The sequence below is a fragment of the Thermobia domestica genome, chromosome 16 (assembly GCF_964235325.1).
Source record: "Thermobia domestica chromosome 16, izTheDome1.hap1.1, whole genome shotgun sequence".
In the NCBI taxonomy this organism is placed as follows: domain Eukaryota; kingdom Metazoa; phylum Arthropoda; class Insecta; order Zygentoma; family Lepismatidae; genus Thermobia; species Thermobia domestica.
Genome location: NC_137469.1, coordinates 36,415,781 through 36,433,220, shown reverse-complemented (window position 1 = coordinate 36,433,220; position 17,440 = coordinate 36,415,781). Strand labels below are relative to the sequence as shown.

General features: G+C 37.0%; 1 protein-coding gene across 3 annotated transcripts in view; it reads left to right on the top strand.

The window, feature by feature from the left end:
* The window catches only part of gpp (DOT1 like histone lysine methyltransferase grappa), a 140,856-nt gene that overhangs the window by 11,549 nt on the left and 111,867 nt on the right, over positions 1-17,440 (top strand). The gene's annotated exons all lie outside the window — the stretch shown is intronic.

Genomic DNA, 17,440 nt, shown 5'->3' with positions numbered 1-17,440 from the left:
ATTCATTTATCACTGGAGAGGTATCTTGTAATGTAGGCACTGGACTGTATGAACGCATCGGCATGATGGTCCGGAGTTCCGGTTATGAATCTCGTTCCAGTCGTGCATTTTAAATCTTTTTATATCATCGTATAGAGAGTTTTCTCAGTGATGGAGCGTTCATCTCTGTTGCATGGGGTCCTTGGTTCAGTGCCAGCTCGCGGTAAGTGAGCTTTGTAGTGGACAAACACTATGTACATGGGTTTTCTGGGGGTTCTCCCGTTTCCTCCCAGAGCGTTCACCTCCGGTGCTTGGGATTTCTGGTTCGATCCCAGTTGGCGCCGTGTGAACTTTGTGGTGGACAAACACCGTGCTCGTGGGTTTTATCGGGGTTCTCCCGTTTCCTCCCACTTTCTTCATTCCACCATTTCACTCATCTCTCATCACCACCGTCTCCTTTAGCCTAGTCAGCATAATCATGGGACGTAAAACTTCAAGATTTCGTTTTCGTTTAATAGTGAGTTTTCTCGGGGTTCTCCCTTTCCCTTCCAACTTCTTTGTTCCAACCGTATGTTTCAATATCCCCACCACCTTCTCCCGTAGCATCGAATTGTGGGACGTTAAAAAAGATGTGTGTGTTCTTGTACATAAACTTCAACACTTAAGTTTAAGAAACGCTGAATTAGTTGAAGCGGACTTCACCAGAAGTCAATCACAGCACCACGTACCCGCAACAATGGTGACCATTTTTAGCATCTGTCAAATCAGAGCACCGTTAAGAGTGGTCACCGTTAACCTCAGATTTTGACCTGATAATTCCGGTATATTTCCGCAGTAAGCGATTAGGATAGGTCACACTATGTTGATAGACGTTTTGAGTTATTGTCCTTCAAGTTGGTATGCTCTGTCAGCGACCTTAATCATTGTCCTTCGCTTAACAGATATGTCAAAACTGTTTCTACTACGAAATTGTACCCTCGTTTACTATGGTTGGTGACAACTTAACTTGTTGATTGATCGCGTATTTTGTAAACACTGCTATCATTTGTAGAAATGGCCGATAAGAAGTAGCTTACGGAAGTTCGTTAAGTAGGATATTTTTGTTTTTGTTTTCACGATAAACAGAATTATAATAAGCGTTGTTCATACGTAATTAGAGCTAAAATTGTCAATTCTAATGTAAAGAATGCATCTGTATGAAATGCTCTTTTGAAACAGAAGTCAATTTAAAAGAAAAAGATAGTTTAATTATTATTATTATTATTTTCATGATGTAACGCTAGGAAAATAGTTTTTAAAGTAATAATGATATAACGAGATAAAAGAAATATACGTATTTCGCTACTTGTAATATCAAGTTAATAGCAAGTCTGAAACAATTTTGTGTAGCGGTGCGTATTAAGTTGTTTATTTGTAAATAAATAAATAAATAACTTACATATGAGAGACTAGTTTTTCTGAAAGTAACATTTTACGAAATAAACACATGATTACGAGAGAGGTAGAATGAATACTGAAGGTTTGTCAGTGAGGAGGTTACCAAGTTACTGTAACAGTATTTGAATGTTTCCTATCCAACGTAACGTATTAGCTACGGTAGCTTACCCTAATTGTGTTCGCCGGGATAGTACCTAATCAAAAGACCATAGCAGCTTCTGTCCATCTCAGGCATAGAAAAAAAAAAAGTCGGTAGGGTAACCTATGAGGGGAAGTTAAAATTATTAGTTTTCGTTTTATTTTATTTTATTACTCTTTGAAGCATGGTCCCACTGAAGTCATTTTCCCTGAAAAACAATCATGGTAGAGGACTTTGTAGAAAGTGGTTTGAAGATTATTTAAAGTTTTTTTTTTTTTTATAGCTTTTGTATTGTGGAACGGAGGACAAACTGGAAAAAATACAGTTACGTTCGACCACTAATTTATTAGCAAAAACTTGGCATTTTCGAGAGTATACAGTAGTTAGTCATACATCGGTTTATTTTATTTTTTCTTAATTGGGCTTTTGAATACGTAAAGTTGGTTTTTGAAACTGAGTTGAGTCTGGTAAAATGGTAGGCCTTTTAAACTTCAGCTTTTCCCTTTCAATATCTTCGAAATAGAAGGGTTTATGAATAGGAAATGTGAACAAATTTACTATTTTCCCCACTTGTCAAGGCAATGAGGAAATGAATAGTATCAAGATTTACCCTTCGAGCACGTAGTTGGGAAAGTTTGGGTTCAATCCTAGGTTGAAGAACATGTAGTGCTCGGATTCCGCGTTAAAACGTAGCCCGACCACGAACTGTAACCGCGCCCTATATAAGTGTGGTGCTGAAAACTGACTTGAAATTAAACAAGGAACAAAATTTGAGCTTCATGCTGTCTTAGAACTAGAAGCCAATATAACCAGTGTTATATATATTTTACGCTATTACCTGTCTACTCAGTTCACTGCACACACTTACTCATGTAGTGCGGAGTTTGCCTTAACACATCAGCAGTTGCAGCTTGACGCGACGGTCGCCGTTTGACCGTTGCTAACCCAGACTTCGCTGTATTTCCAGTAAATTGATAAGTATATGTAGTTCATCCTCATTAACTTCATATCATTTATTATTTCAAGTTTTCTGTTTTTGAGTTGTTCTAAATTTACTTCGAATCTTAAGAGATTGTTACCGTATTCTACCTGTTTAGAAATTGATCGCCAAGAAACAAACGTGATTGAATGGATAATGATGCTGCACTTAGGTCCAACTAAAAACTTGAAACAAGACTTACTCAAATATTTTTATAGCATCTTGCATCTATGTTCACTCCATGAAGATGGACCGTGTGTAATATTTAATTTCTGCTTCATCAGAGTTATCTAGTTAGTATAGAATTGTTATAGCCTATGCCTTTTTTTTGGAAGTTCGTTTAATTTCTGAAGCTGTCGTGGTTATTTTTATGATATTCGGGACCTGGAGTGATTATTTTTAATACATGTAAAATGCAGTAGGTAGAATTGTTAGACGGGATTTACTGTGTGTCATTTGAAGACCTTATTTGCTCTGAAAAAAATACAGATAACATTCCGTACGTGTTACCTGTAAGTTTCATTGTATATTCATAGATATTACGTAGCCCGTAGCTGGCTATTAGTGCGCTCATCAGCTATTAGTTGTGTCCACCTCCTACGTGGTGTGTCTGACGATATGAATATGTTTAGCGAAACAGAAGCTTTTCTTAGCTTTCAAGGCCCTACGAGTCGCGAGTGTTGTATTATTGTACTTGCATGTGGTCAGATTTACGTAGCATTCCGACAAGGTATTTGCGTTGATCTACTAGCATCTAAAATTGTTAGTAGTTTTGTCAATACAAATCTTTACATTCTTATTATTACATACATGTAAACGAATAAATGAACATACAGCTCGCATACGCATATATTATTGTGTGGGAGTTTGGCACAAGGTATCAGTGACAGACTTGGCAACAATGTATTGTGGTGAATCTCATTTAATGACGTAATTGCGGAATGCGCCGTCGCATTGGGGCCGCTGTCCGCAAGACTGAACCGACACGAGCCGGACCAAAAAATCTTGGGATGAGACTCGAAGCGTCGCTTGCTTCTCTTGGCTAGGTAATTCTTGATTGAGACCTGTTTGGCGTGCTTTTAGTTTTTTTTTTTTTTTTTTCCCACCCTGGCGAGTCTGTTTCATACCAAAGCGTGTTTTGTTTGAAAAGGTGACGCGAAACAAGGCCATATTGGCCGCGCAAGTTGAGCGTGTAAGCGTATGTTTACATGGTCAAAAGAAAGATACGGTGGCTTCTGATCTATACCAATCTTGGTTTTTGTTATTTTTGTTCATTTGATTTTCAAATGGGAAGATTGTTTTCGTTGTATTACTTTTAGGTATAATAAAATATGACACGTATCGAGTTAATAAAGACGATTCACATGAGAGACAGTCGCAATTTAGGATAGATGATTTTGAAAACCAAACACGTCTCAAACAGTTAACAAATTCAAGTATATGATGGATAAATATTCGTTTTGGAAGGTATAGAAGCCAAGGCTATTGAAAGGGTGTTGATTCAGTACGAAATTCAAAAGTGATAATCTTTTGTCGGGCTTTAGGTGTAGTTCGTTCTAGGTTCGAGAGAGGAAGCTGAACATTACATATAGCGGGACTCGAACCTGTGACAGGTATATCCAATTTCGTTTGTCACATTTCTCACCGGTGTAGATCACACAGTCCCAGCCAATCAGTTTTACGAAATGAAATATAACAAATCATTTCATAAATAGAACATTGTGAGGTTTCTGGTAATTGTCAACTGTTCTAACTATTCGATATATCGTCGCTGCGCCTCGAAGAACCGCTGTGTTAAAACCACAACTTTTCAGGAGAAGCAAAAATCATTCCAAATTCTTAGTTTTGCAAAATACAAGGAAGCACTTGAAAAATATAATAAAATTGGTTCTGCGTATATTATGCACTAGACATAGCTGTAGCTTGCTTCAACAATATTATTTTAGTTTTTACGTAGCACATGTTGGTTTATCTTTTTACGCCTTTATAAGCACATAGAGGATCAATACGTACACGATGAGAACTTGAAGCCCTTAATTTCAATCTATTATTATTATTATTATTTTTCATAGTTGTAGTGAAACAATTGAATATTCACTTATCACATTGTAAGGGACGCTGCCTGACAGCTTTCGGGTTTATTTGCACGGCATAACTCATTTTCGGCAAAAATGTTACACAGCGGTTCTTCGAGGCGCAGCGACGATATACCTTAGAGTGAAAGCGTACAGGATTGTTAGGGATCTAGGCTGGATTTTCCATTGTTGCACTTCAGTATAGTAGTTAAAAGCATATTTCTGAATTAAACACATTGCGTGAATAAAGAGGCAGTTACATGGTTTCTAATCCTACTAGTGTAAAATGAAAAATGTCAATACTTCACGATACCATAAAGGAAATGACGGAAGAATTGATAATGGAAAAGTTGATTAAATATATAGAACAGAAAATTCGGAGGAACTCCGAGAAAAGCCACAAACACGATGGTGCCCTTTACAAGCTCGAAAGGGGAGGCGAGCCAGGATCTTTAACTAACCAGCGGTTGAGCATTTTAACCACCGTGCTCCTTTGTTTCTGAAAAATTCACGCATTATTTCATTTGTAAGGAAATTCATGTAAGAAGAGGCAGTTAAATGTTTATTATCAGGATTTTTTTTTTTTCCTTCTATGGGTCAGTAGATATCCAGTCTTAGCTGGAAGTGTTCCTGTTGATAGCGTAATTCGTGTGTTTACGGTCAGGCATGGACATCATCATTCGAAAAAGAAAGAAAAAAAAAACTATTATGCCACATTAGGACAAAGAAATTGAGAGGTACATAGGGGCTTCTATGTGCTTAGAATGCCCTGAAGTTGAAAGCTTATTAAAGTTCTCTTAAATGTGCATGCCAACAGAGAAGAATTCTGAGGCTTTAAAACTTGTATGTTCGCATTCTCCAATGAGAGGTCAACTGCCTCTGTAAACGAGAGAGAATTCTACTGGACTACTGACCCAAACTTAAATTTTAGCCTCAAGTTTCCGGATCAGATTTCGTGGTATGGAACGGAATTCTAAAATATTTTAAGTAACAATTGCAGCTGATAGATAATAACACATACATGTACCCTTTTGCCGGTTACAGTGGCATAGTGCAAATTTATTTGCGGTAGGTTAAGTTTACGATTGAACCTATTTACTTTTAAGAGTTCGGTATATTGTTATAAACGTTAACAATCTTTTTCCTGAATTTTTTCATTACTCCCGTTAAAAGATCTAAGTCGAATTTTTTATAATTTGACAAGACTACGACAGGTATGATTTTTGAACACACTTTTTTGCACGCCTAAGTTTATTTTTTTCAAGTACTGTATGTGTCAGGGTCAGGGATTTACAATTTTCCTAACTATCATGAAAATTTTTGCTAGTTGCCAGACATTGAAAACCTATATTTTTTCCTAGCTTTGTGTGTATGTGTACGTGTTGAAACATTATAACAAATGATCAAATAACTGTAACTTATCAGCTCTTCTACTTCAATAGTGGTGAGGGATTTTTCTGAGGAAGTTGGGCAAAATCTTGGAAACATCCTGATAAAATATATTTTAATTTTGCGTCCGAACTTACTTGTAACATTGTCACTGCAACATGCATAGAAAAGATTATTCAACGAGCTCAATATGTTCACATACATTGGGAAATGTTCTACTGTTTGAGCAGTTAAATTGTTATTGCAAACCAAGGATCTGATAACTAGTGCCTCAAATTAAATTCGTTTGTGAGTTAATGTGAGAAGACTAACTGAACAGAAAAGTATTAGCGTGGTTTGTAATGGTGCGTTCGTAAGACTTGATTTGGGATTTTATTTCGTGTGTAGTTGCAAAGCAAGCTAATCATCACAAATGGCAGGGAGTTGTTGCAAAATATAACCCCCAAATGGCTAGTTTTCAAAATGGCAATTGCGGAAATGTATATATTCATTGTATTTTTAAATCAGTTTATCTCAAGTTCACATTAATTAAATGCGCTAATCCTCGTTAAGCGGCCTCGCTAACATAGTCACTAATGCTCTTGTCTTTGATGCGAGCTGTTCCGGGTTCGATTCCAGGTGGGCCTTTTTCAGGTCAGCCATACTGAGTGAAATTTTACTGAGTTTTTCTCCATCACACCAGGCAAATGCCATGATGGTACCTAATGTAATGATCCTGGAGCGTTTCCTTCCTTCCCCATTTCTTTCTTCCTCTCCAGTTTCCCGAGTAGTGTGATTTTCGAGGGGATCTCTCATACGTGTCGGCCGAAAGCTCGCAGTCTCGAATTCTTAATCCTAATCCTCATTAAGAATTAGAAATAGTACTAATGAATAAGTACGTCTTCGAAAGTATAAATAACCAGGACACATCAAAATAAAGTAAAAGAAAGAAAATTATAAATTATAGTATTACTATCATAAACATAAAACTGCAGGGAAAATACACTAGTGAAAGCATGACCAAAAACTATGTAAAAAAGATGTTTTTGTTACGTAAATCCTACGTAACATTTGTTAAAGCAGGCATGCCGTATAACACACACATCACTTCTGATTGCATGATATAAGTATTTCCTTTATGCAGATCCTACACGTGCAATAGCTTTGATAATGGTATTGTCAATCTACCACTGCTGGCCACTTTTTATTTATGTATTTAATTTAATTATTGACCGTACACCATCAAGGTTATTGTCGATATTCTCTTTCTCCATTACGGACATTGTTCAGTATTAAAATGGGCTCAAAAAGAAAAGCAGCTTAGGTATTATTTTACACTTTGCTTTAAAAAGAAATGTTCAGAGTTAGCGGTAGGAGAAACGGCTGTTGGAACGTGATCAGTGCACGCACTTAAATTTATTGAATAAAATATTTAATACTCACTGATGTAAATGATTTCCACAGTTACTTAAGAATGAGTGCAGAAGTATTTCAATTCTAATAGCATTAAGAGTTTTATTTAATAAGATAATGTATTGGTATATGAAGTAACATTTCAGTTGAGGAAAGATTGGATTTGACTATTTGTCTAAAGTCACATTTCGTTTGGATTTGTTCATGTAACCTTATCTATGTGAGTCCCATAGTTATGACAGTGTTTCATACGACTCGATATACTCTAGTAATTGGTGTTTCTCATGGCCGCTACTACTAATTTCACCAACTTCCTCATTAAAACATCTTCACTGGTACCAGATAATTCTAGACCTCGGGTATAGAAGGTGGTAAGCTCATATCAGGAAAATTTTAGTTCTGTGAATGAAATACAGGCTGTCACCTTTTACGTGCGTAAAATTCCACGCATGTCACCTTACCCTTCCCTGCCATCTATATATGAAAATCAAAAATTTTTCACTTTGAACAGACGGGGAAGACTCTTGTCGCCTTGTTCATTCACAGAACTAAATTTTTTCTGATATGTAGGTTATCACCTTTTGCAGCCGAGGTCTAAAATTGTCCACGGCGAAAACAATAAAACAGCTGGAAGGAAAAAAAACCCATTCGCGTCCGTACTTCAGTATTATTACCATTATTCCTTACCAAATCACAGTATTGGTGGTTGGATTTCAAGGTTTCCAGATTTTTTTTTCACCGTACATCAATATCGTGGTGCTATTGTCAATAATATTGACAATATTTTTAAATATTGTTAATTGTATTGGAGGGTCTGCATTAGATTGTCAACATAGGTTAGGACATTGGTCTGTTACGATGCGTTTAAGGCCTGAAAACGATCGTTCAACATCACCGACGTGACAATAATATTTGAAACGCGTCACAAGTTATAACCTTGGAATTCATAACAACCACCACCGTGATTTCCATGTGTTTCGTTGCTCCAGAATCATGCTTCCCTTACGGCGAAGAATTATCACAGGTGAGCTGCATTCCATGGTAACGGCAAACAATGTGACTCGTATTTCTGGTAGGGCCGCGGTGGCTCAGTGGTAGAGCGTTCACCTCTGGTGCTTGGGGTCCCGGGTTCGATCCCAGCCCCCGCCAAGTGAACTTTGTGGTGGACAAGCACCGTGTGCGTGGGTTTTCTCGGGGTTCTCCCGTTTCTCCTTCGTTCCATCATTTCATTCATCACTCATCATCACCGTCTCCTTTAGCCTAACCGGTATAACCGTGGGACGTAAAACTCAGATTTCATTTTATTTTCGTATTTCTGGTAGAAAGATGATATAAAAAAAGAGAGAAAAAAGAAAAAAATATGCAATGTATAATCAACATCACAATAACTGGCATTTGTTCACAATTTATTTATATATAATATAAACCTGCATTTTGCCTCAATTTCTGGTCTTCAGTCATTACCTGCTAATGTGTATAATAGGTTCGCGATTCAGTGGTATTGTCTATCTCATGGTCGACCACATTAAAAAAAAAAAAAAAAAAAAAAAATCTGTGATGAATGTGAATGGAGAAGTTGGCCGTTTCCTCTTGTTTATTGAAAACTTAATTTTGCGAACAAAGAATATTGAAATGGAGAATGGGGGATACTTCGTGTTGTTCTAAGGTCTTATTGAAGAAAATGGGTGCTATAATTCCCATTGATCCCAGAAGTTCTCTATATAGAATTCTTGGTAACGACCAAAAATAGGGAAATCCTCATTAACGGCAGTTTCGTTTGAAGTGTCTAGGTGTTAGAGGTCTGCACGGGGTTGGGCTATAAATATTTAAATATAAAACTATATTTCTCGGGCCTTTTCGGGCCTAACTTCGTAAATATGCTGTACAACGATATTTATTGGCCTGTTCTTTCTGGAGAACTTCTAAAGCACAACTGCAAAATTAAACCTCTAATTTTGCGTTAATTATTAAGTTTATGTAATTCGGGCTCATTTGATTACCACACGAACTCGGGCCTAAATGCTAAAACATTTCGGACTCGGGTCGGATCTCACAATATAAATGTACGGGCCGGGCCGGGTTCGAGCTAAATATTCCGGCCCGTGCATACCTCTAGTAGCTATAGTTCTGACGTAACTAACAAAGGGACTTAATACGTTTGTTTTATTAACTCTACGGGTATAATGCATGATTTTTAGGGGCACGGTAGCTCATTTGAAGAACATTCACTTCTTGAGCGAGGGATCCTCTGTTCGTTCCCAAGCCTCGTGAATTTGTTGACAAATGGGTCAGTGAGTTTCATGGAGAAGACCCACTCCACACAAATGAGAAAAGGCGGAAAGAAAGAAAATGGTGATTTCTTTCATTAACCATCCTTCTCGTATAGCCTACAAGGCATAAGGTGGGGGAGAAAATTAGAAATTTCAGGATATATTCTCAGCATAACCGTTTCGATAATTAATTTGACTGGTTGAATGACGAAGTTGTTATAATTTTTGAATTCTACTCTGTTTTGTATTAATGTAACAAGATATGTACATTTACGCTTAAGCAGGCCTTTGTTGCTAAGAGTGAGACATTTTTCTTTATATTTCATATTTTATTATATACCTGTAATTTATTATTATTTAGCTTTATGAAATATTACTTCGAAAAAATTCGTGATGTGATGATGATAAATTAAGTTCAATCAGACCACTGCATTGAATGTTGTAGCCAGTGCTGCAGTAGATGTATGTAATAGGTAGTAAATGATCATCGACGGTTTAAAATTTCAATTGCTGAGCATTGTTCTGCTTGGTTGAAGATAAACAATAACAAGCTTCAGTGGATTTGACTTGAGAGGAACTGGTAATGAACGGGTCGTCAAGATCCAAACGACCTTGACCAGGCACTGCGGGCACAGTGACCAATAACTGAAGCACCGTGTGTATATGAAGAAAATGGCCTTCGAATTGTGTTTAAACGCTTTTCCCGAGACAGTTTTAAATTATAGATCGTTCCTGAGATGGCTGGGCTTTTCTCTCTCGTTCAAGTTCAAGGTCATGAGTTCCTGGTCTGCTTGCGCAGGAATGTGCTAGCGAGTCACATTTCCAGTCTTATATGCAACTGGGATAAGTTTTTAATGATCATAGTAGTTTTTTTTTTTCTCTTTTAAATGGTGGCTTAACAGCTGACGCAAAAAATAATAATTTTGCTCAAATTTCTGTGGAAGTGAACAGCTAGTATGGTTTGCTTTGTCATACAAGAAGAAACAAATAATGTAATTACTTGCATAAGCTATGTTATTAAACTGGAGAAGTCGTAACTTCATACTTTTGAATTTTTAAGTTTAATCGATGCAAGTTTGCGTTGAATTAACATTAATAATTACTTTATTTGCGCTTTCATGTAGTTGAATAGTTAGTTTTCGTGCTCCCGTTGTGTCGGGAACTGGGTGAAAGATGCAGTGATGAACATTGTCACCATGAGCTTACAGTTTTACCAGAATACGCAGCTGTGCAGTTTTAGACAAAATCGTATGATGTTCTCTTATTGTTACATCCCGCTGTAATTTGTGTTTCTCGGTCTGCAGCATACAGTAAATCTCGTAATTCGGACATATTGGAATGCATTTATTGGAAACTTTTTAAATATACAGCTAAAATAATATACATTTCTATTAGCGTAGAAGAGAAGTGAAGACTGACAACAAATGATACATCTTACTGAGCTGAACAGAAGGATATGAGCTAGCCTATATGGGTTTGAACTGGCACGCACCCGAAAATTAGTTGGGCATGATCCTTTTCAGGGGAGGGGGGCAGTGGGCAGACGCTTTATTTCCAGGGCTGTCATTTGAAGTATTACGCTGGCAGAAGGTAACTTAACAGCTGTTTACGAAAATACGGATAAATAAAAATTGAATATGGATTTATCACAAACACAATTTGCTAATGAAATAACTACAATAAAATGCAGCACAAATGTACAGTTGAGAGAATCAACTAACTACCTTTCGATTTTCCATATTGTTAAAAATGCTTTTCAGTTTTCTTTGGACAGAAGTTCTTTTTCCTGTCCAAACTTATCAATTACTTTCTTGCACAAATCTGTTCCCTTTATTTTATATATATTTTGTAATCTAATCAGTATACTTTGAGCCAATGTTTGGTGTAAATAGAGAATAAAAACTGAAATGAGATTGAGTGTTACGTCCCACGCTCATGTCCCTTAGCTCAAATGGGCCAGCTGATTAATGAAAATGAATGAATGTGTGAAATAATTGGTGCAGTGAAAGGAAATAGAAGGACTTGAAGAGAACCTATAGACACAATGTAGACAACACTCGCACCTGGATGCGAATCGAACCATGGACCCCTCGTACTGAAGATTGAGAGCTTTGCTACTGAGCGTCGTGCCCTATTAAATATTCAATAATTTGTTTAGTAATTATGGGAGTTGAAGTAGTAGTTTACGTAAGAACCTACACAGTATGGTGTGTAATGTATTTTTCAGATCGGTAGCTTTGTAAAGTGTGAACTTGTGTCGTAGTTCTCTTCAATTATCTTTTTTAAGAGTGCTAAAATATGCGTACTTCTGTTTGCTCAGTGAACAGCGGCACTTAGGTTTTGTGTGTTACCTTCACAGTTCTGCGTGTGACTTGCAAATTTTAGACTTCTGCACTGCTTTCGCAAAACTCTTATTGTCCTAGATCTTAGAATTTTAGTTTTGATTTATCCGAAAAAGAAAAGCTACCCAATTCTGCCTTCTTTTCTTTTCTTTACTTCTGCGTGAGTCTCTGACTCCGCTTGCGCCCTTTCAGCTTTCTCACCCATCCAAAATGTTGGAGAAGTCAAAGAATAAGATTTCTTGATGTAATTGATGTAATTTATTATGTTTGAAAGTACTTAATACTACTTAGTGTAATAACTAATGTATTTTGAAATTGTGTCCGTTCTGTCATGTACAGTTCATCGTATTCTAGACTGATACGCATACTTTAAAAAAAAAAATCAATTTTTTAGACCTAGTTCTGCGTATTTGTGCTTATAATTTCTGATGGGTTTACCTTTCTCATTAATTTGTCTTTAATTAAAAGTATCATTACTTGTTATCATTCAGTCGTTTATGTTGAAGCGTTTCGCGTACTAGTGGACGACCAGATGTTAATCTCCACGTTTCATTCAGGAATTATTGCATAAGGAGTGTAGTGTTTAAAGTTTTTGTTTTTCATGTAGATTTAATATGGTGGCTGAGTGGTAGGGCCTTACCTCTGGTGTGTGGGTCCGTGGTTTGATTCACGGCCAAGTATGTTTGTAGTGAACATAATCGTGTCTGTTGTTTTTCTCAGAATGCCCCATTTCATCCCACATTCTCATTCTACTAGTTCTTTTATCAATAATTTGTCTTAATCATTCACCTTCCTTAGCCTAACGGGCACAATGTGGGACGTTAAATAAAAGATTTTATTTTAGGTTTACATGTAGATTTGAAATATGTAATAATAACCCGACGTAGTGTTAACCTTGTAGTTGAGTATGTCAAATAATGTCCCCCAGCCGATATGTGCGTAGTGCGAAATGGCAGAGTTCCCCCCCCCCCATTAATTCAAAAGTAAGAACGGCATATCAACATGGTTCACCCTGTAAATGTATAGTTTTTATAAGTCACTGTCTGTGAAATTCTGATGTGAGTTCTGTTCCTCTGAATATTTTTGTTTCAAGTAGGTAAATCTACATATCCCAGTATTTATAATGTGGGATGTATGAGGGAAATATTCTTCACGTAGTTTGTATTCGAATAGTTATGTGACTAGCTGTTATATGACGCTGTATTCTCCAAGAAAGCAAATCTTTCGAAAACTCGCATAGAGAAGCCTGCTTCATCCCAATTGCTTTCTTTTCGTTCTTTCGCTCTCTCTTCGTGCGTGAAGCAGAAGGCGAAGCGCTAGTCAATATAGTAGTTCTCGCCACGTTTGTTGCCCTCACCTCACCAGCATCCTTTTGCACTGCGGGATCCACCCGCCCCCACTTAGCGTTTTGCGTTGGTTGGATCAATACAGTTGTGTAATGTGTTTCCGGAGACGACGACTCGTATCCTCGGAACTTTCGCGCTCGGTCGGTGGAGGGGGAGATTTTACTGGGACTACAGCTGAAAACCTGTTCACTCGCTCGATAGAGGAAAGTCACAATACCGATGCAAGTGAATGTGAGAGAAATAGCACTGTACAGTCAGATGGTCGGATTGTTACGGTTTCTAAGGCATCTGGTATTATGTAATGTTTGTTATTTTGATAACGCAGATCTTTAGTATTGCTGTTCGTGAATAAGAAAGATTGACACTAGTAAAGTTGGAAATCACAGAAAAATGTGAATCGTATTTTATTGAGTAGAAATAATTCCACTTTATATATAATTAAATGCTTGGCATAGTTAAGGATATGCTCAAGAATGCAATTACCGTGATTATCATCAAGAAGTGTTACCATTAATTAACATTGATATCAAAATATTCATAAATAGGTATTTTTTTTTTTTTTTTTTTAATAACTGAATTGTAGAGAAGAGTATCCCAGATCACTGTTTGATCACTGTTTTGGTATTGCTGACAGTCCTTAGTTCATGTTATTGACCTGGTTCAATCCCAGCCTATGAATGGGTTTGCGGTGGACAACGTGTCGTCGTGTTGTTTGATTTCTTCTGTTTTTTCAAGCTATCATAATTCATCATTCTATCAACCTCTCAAGTATTATTCATTCTTTTGCTGTTCGTCAGAATGAATAGAATAGCTTCGTTTAATTTACCGGTATTATGTAATAGCACTGGCGTGCCTAAGAAACATGTGTACTATTTCTCATATATTGCAGAACAAGCTCAAAAAACCTCATATTGTATCTCAACGCAGTGGAAAACATTTCATTCACTGTGTTTCTTCCGTTTTTGGGGAGAGAAGTGTACGGTGTCTTACCGGTAGGGCGCTCACCCGCTGATACTGGGCGCCCTGGTTCGATCCCAGGCGAAGTGAGTTCGCTGGACAACGTCGTGTCAATGGATTTCTCTGAATTTTGCGTTTCCTCCTACATTATCATTCCACCAATTATTTCATATTTTACTTTCATGAATCGTCCGTCCCCTATAGTCTAAAAGGAATAATAGTGGTACGTAAAACTGGGATATTCTATAGCTTTAAAAATATGATTTTGTAGATTTCATGTACTAACTTCCCTAATTGTACTAATTTCTGTAGACTTTATGTACTGATTGTAACTTAGTTCCAGTTGGGAATGAAAAATTCGTAATACAGTTAATAATGAAGAAAGAAGTGTGTTTCTGGATGCTTTTTTTTTTTTTTTTTTAATTTAACGTTCGATATTTATACTTCGAAACTAAGGGAGACGGTGACAATTGTAATGAAAAAAGTGGTGTAATGGAAACTGGAAAAACTAACACGGTGTTTGTCCACCACAAGCCCACTTGGTGATAACCGGTATCGAACCATCGATATGTATTATATTCAGATAGGTTTGTGTAAACGCATATATTCTACGTTCCGTGCTGTCGAATGGTCAGCACAATTAGGAATGAGGTTTCTTTGTTTCGGCATCTACTGTCATGTTAGCTCGTCACGTATAAGGGATGTGTCTCGCGTCGATCACACTACCAGGGGAATTGGGAATGTCGAAGGGAATGGGTAAGGAAGGAAACGGCTTGGAACCAGTATGTTAGGTACCATCGTAGTATTTGCCTGGTGTGAACTCAGGAAAACCTCACTCAAGATGACTGGCTTGAAAAAGCTTTTACACTTTTTCGACTGAGTACCTCCACCGGGAGTCGAACCCGGAATCGCTCTCACCAAACGCGGGAGCATTACCAACTGTACTGCGCGGAGCCAATAAATGGTCAGCACGTGATCCTGACTTCAAATTCCATTGATGGTTCTAAATTTTCGGTGAGGTGACTGAGAAATTCAGTTAGAAGTTGCTAACTCTGGTATAGAAATCTAGAAATGCAGCTGAGGGAGATCATTTGTTGATCGCACATCACCCATTCGAGTGGTCATAGCCTTATAGTAAGTAACGCCTGAAAATTGTTTTATTTTGATGGACTGTAGTTATCTAAAATAGTAATCATTTTCATAATTAAGGATAGTTATTAGGAGCATAATAAGATGTAATACCTGTAATGAGAAACTGCTATGGATGGTATGCAAGTGGTTGAGCAGGTATTGTTTTAAATTTACAGTACAATGCTTTGTAATCTTTATCTTATATATTCGCCACACTTTTGCACTGTATATGTCTACATTCTTTTTGGTGTTGTGGCCAATACACCGATGTTGTTAACTATACTTTTACTTCTTGTGTACGTGACTTTTAACACATTTTCTGACTAAAATTGGATTCCCCGTTCTTGTTTGAAGAATAATAAAACTACTGCTCTCTGATGCTGTTTCACCAGGTCACTTCGTAACGAATATTGCCATGGTCAGTTGCGATAAATTGTGACGAACAGTTGTTAAGCGTGAAGGGTTTATGACGGTCTGGTCTAGTGACAGGACTCTTTTTGGGAAACAAAGATGTTGTGATTTAGTGCCCTCTGTTCTTCAAGGTGTTTGTTGTAGTGTTGAAATTGTGGGAGCCCTTGTTTCCGAAGATAAACAATGCTTGAGTGTTCGATGAGGATTTGTGAAAAGTCACGACACTTTTGCTGAATTAGGTATGGGGGAAAATATGGAGAAGCACTGAGTTATTTATTGGTGTTCAGGCGATTAGTTTGAGTAGTGACAAGGTTTATTGACTCAAAAGACTTTGGTGTAAAAGAAAATAGAATGGTCAGCAATAAAAGGTAGGAATGTCTTGGGAAGAAAATTGGCCTGCAGACAGCAGTTGGTATTGTAATTGTGAATAAAGAGGCCTGTGGTGAATGTTTTGGATTTGTGGGAGGACGAGAGTAAAAATGTTATTCCACTCTGTTCCCACCTCACAGTTAAAAATGTTGGGGGAGGGTTTTGGTTCTGTCGTAGAGTATATGCGTCGAAATGTCTGTAACATAGTGTCCGTGAGTATTTTTCGGAATTACATCCTTTCATCCCATTTCCTCTGTTCTACCATCCAATTCTTTCGTTCATTGCATTCATGACCTGTGTTCTTTGTAAACACGGGTCCTGATAAATTTATATAGTTCTTTACAAATATACAATCACATTCTGTTAAATCACAGTAATTATTTGTCTACCTAGGCAAAAGCGAAGCAGATATTGCATAGATATTATAGTATTTCGATTTTTCTCTTTTGTGTAGAATTAAAAAAATAAAATAGTTTTTAATTTGAATGTATGGATGAGACAGTTAGCCTATATCTGAAATAATTACATTTGTAGCATTTACTAAAGCACTCCAGATTTTGATTTGAACATTAAGGAAGCATACTTACCCTTTTAGACAGGGCTTGAAAAAAACTTGCAAGTACTAGCCAGCCAATATATCTACTAGCCAGACCAGTTTGCAATCAGTGTTTCTACTCGCCAAATGTACTTTACTTGGCGTGACTACTTGCCATTGGCAAACAGGCGAGTGAATTTTTCAAGTTCTGCTGCTAGATAATGTAAAATGAAATTATTTTGATCTTCCGTTTTCTTTCTTTGTGCCTCATAAGCCATTATTTTCCTCAATACTAGTTATCATTATATATGTAGTAACAGGAATTTTCGTTCTAGTCAGATGACTGTTATTTCAGACAGTGAGAAAATTAATTTTACAATGTTGTTGAGATTCTAATAACTTGAAATTCGAATATCCAGTCATGATTGTAGCAAATAACCTTGATTTTAACACCTCGGTTACTCCCCTTCCTCTATCATTGAATCAAATATTCAGACATTATAATTATTCGAATCGTGCAGATAGTTTATTGAAATAATGGACAGCAATTCGAATAATTACTCAAATAAGGGGGTAAGTTTTCGATTAACGACCATTCTAATACATTACAGTAGGCATGTATATCTTTTAAATATATATATATTCAAACCCTGGTTCAAGGAAAACTGGAAACTCGGGAGCCAGCACTT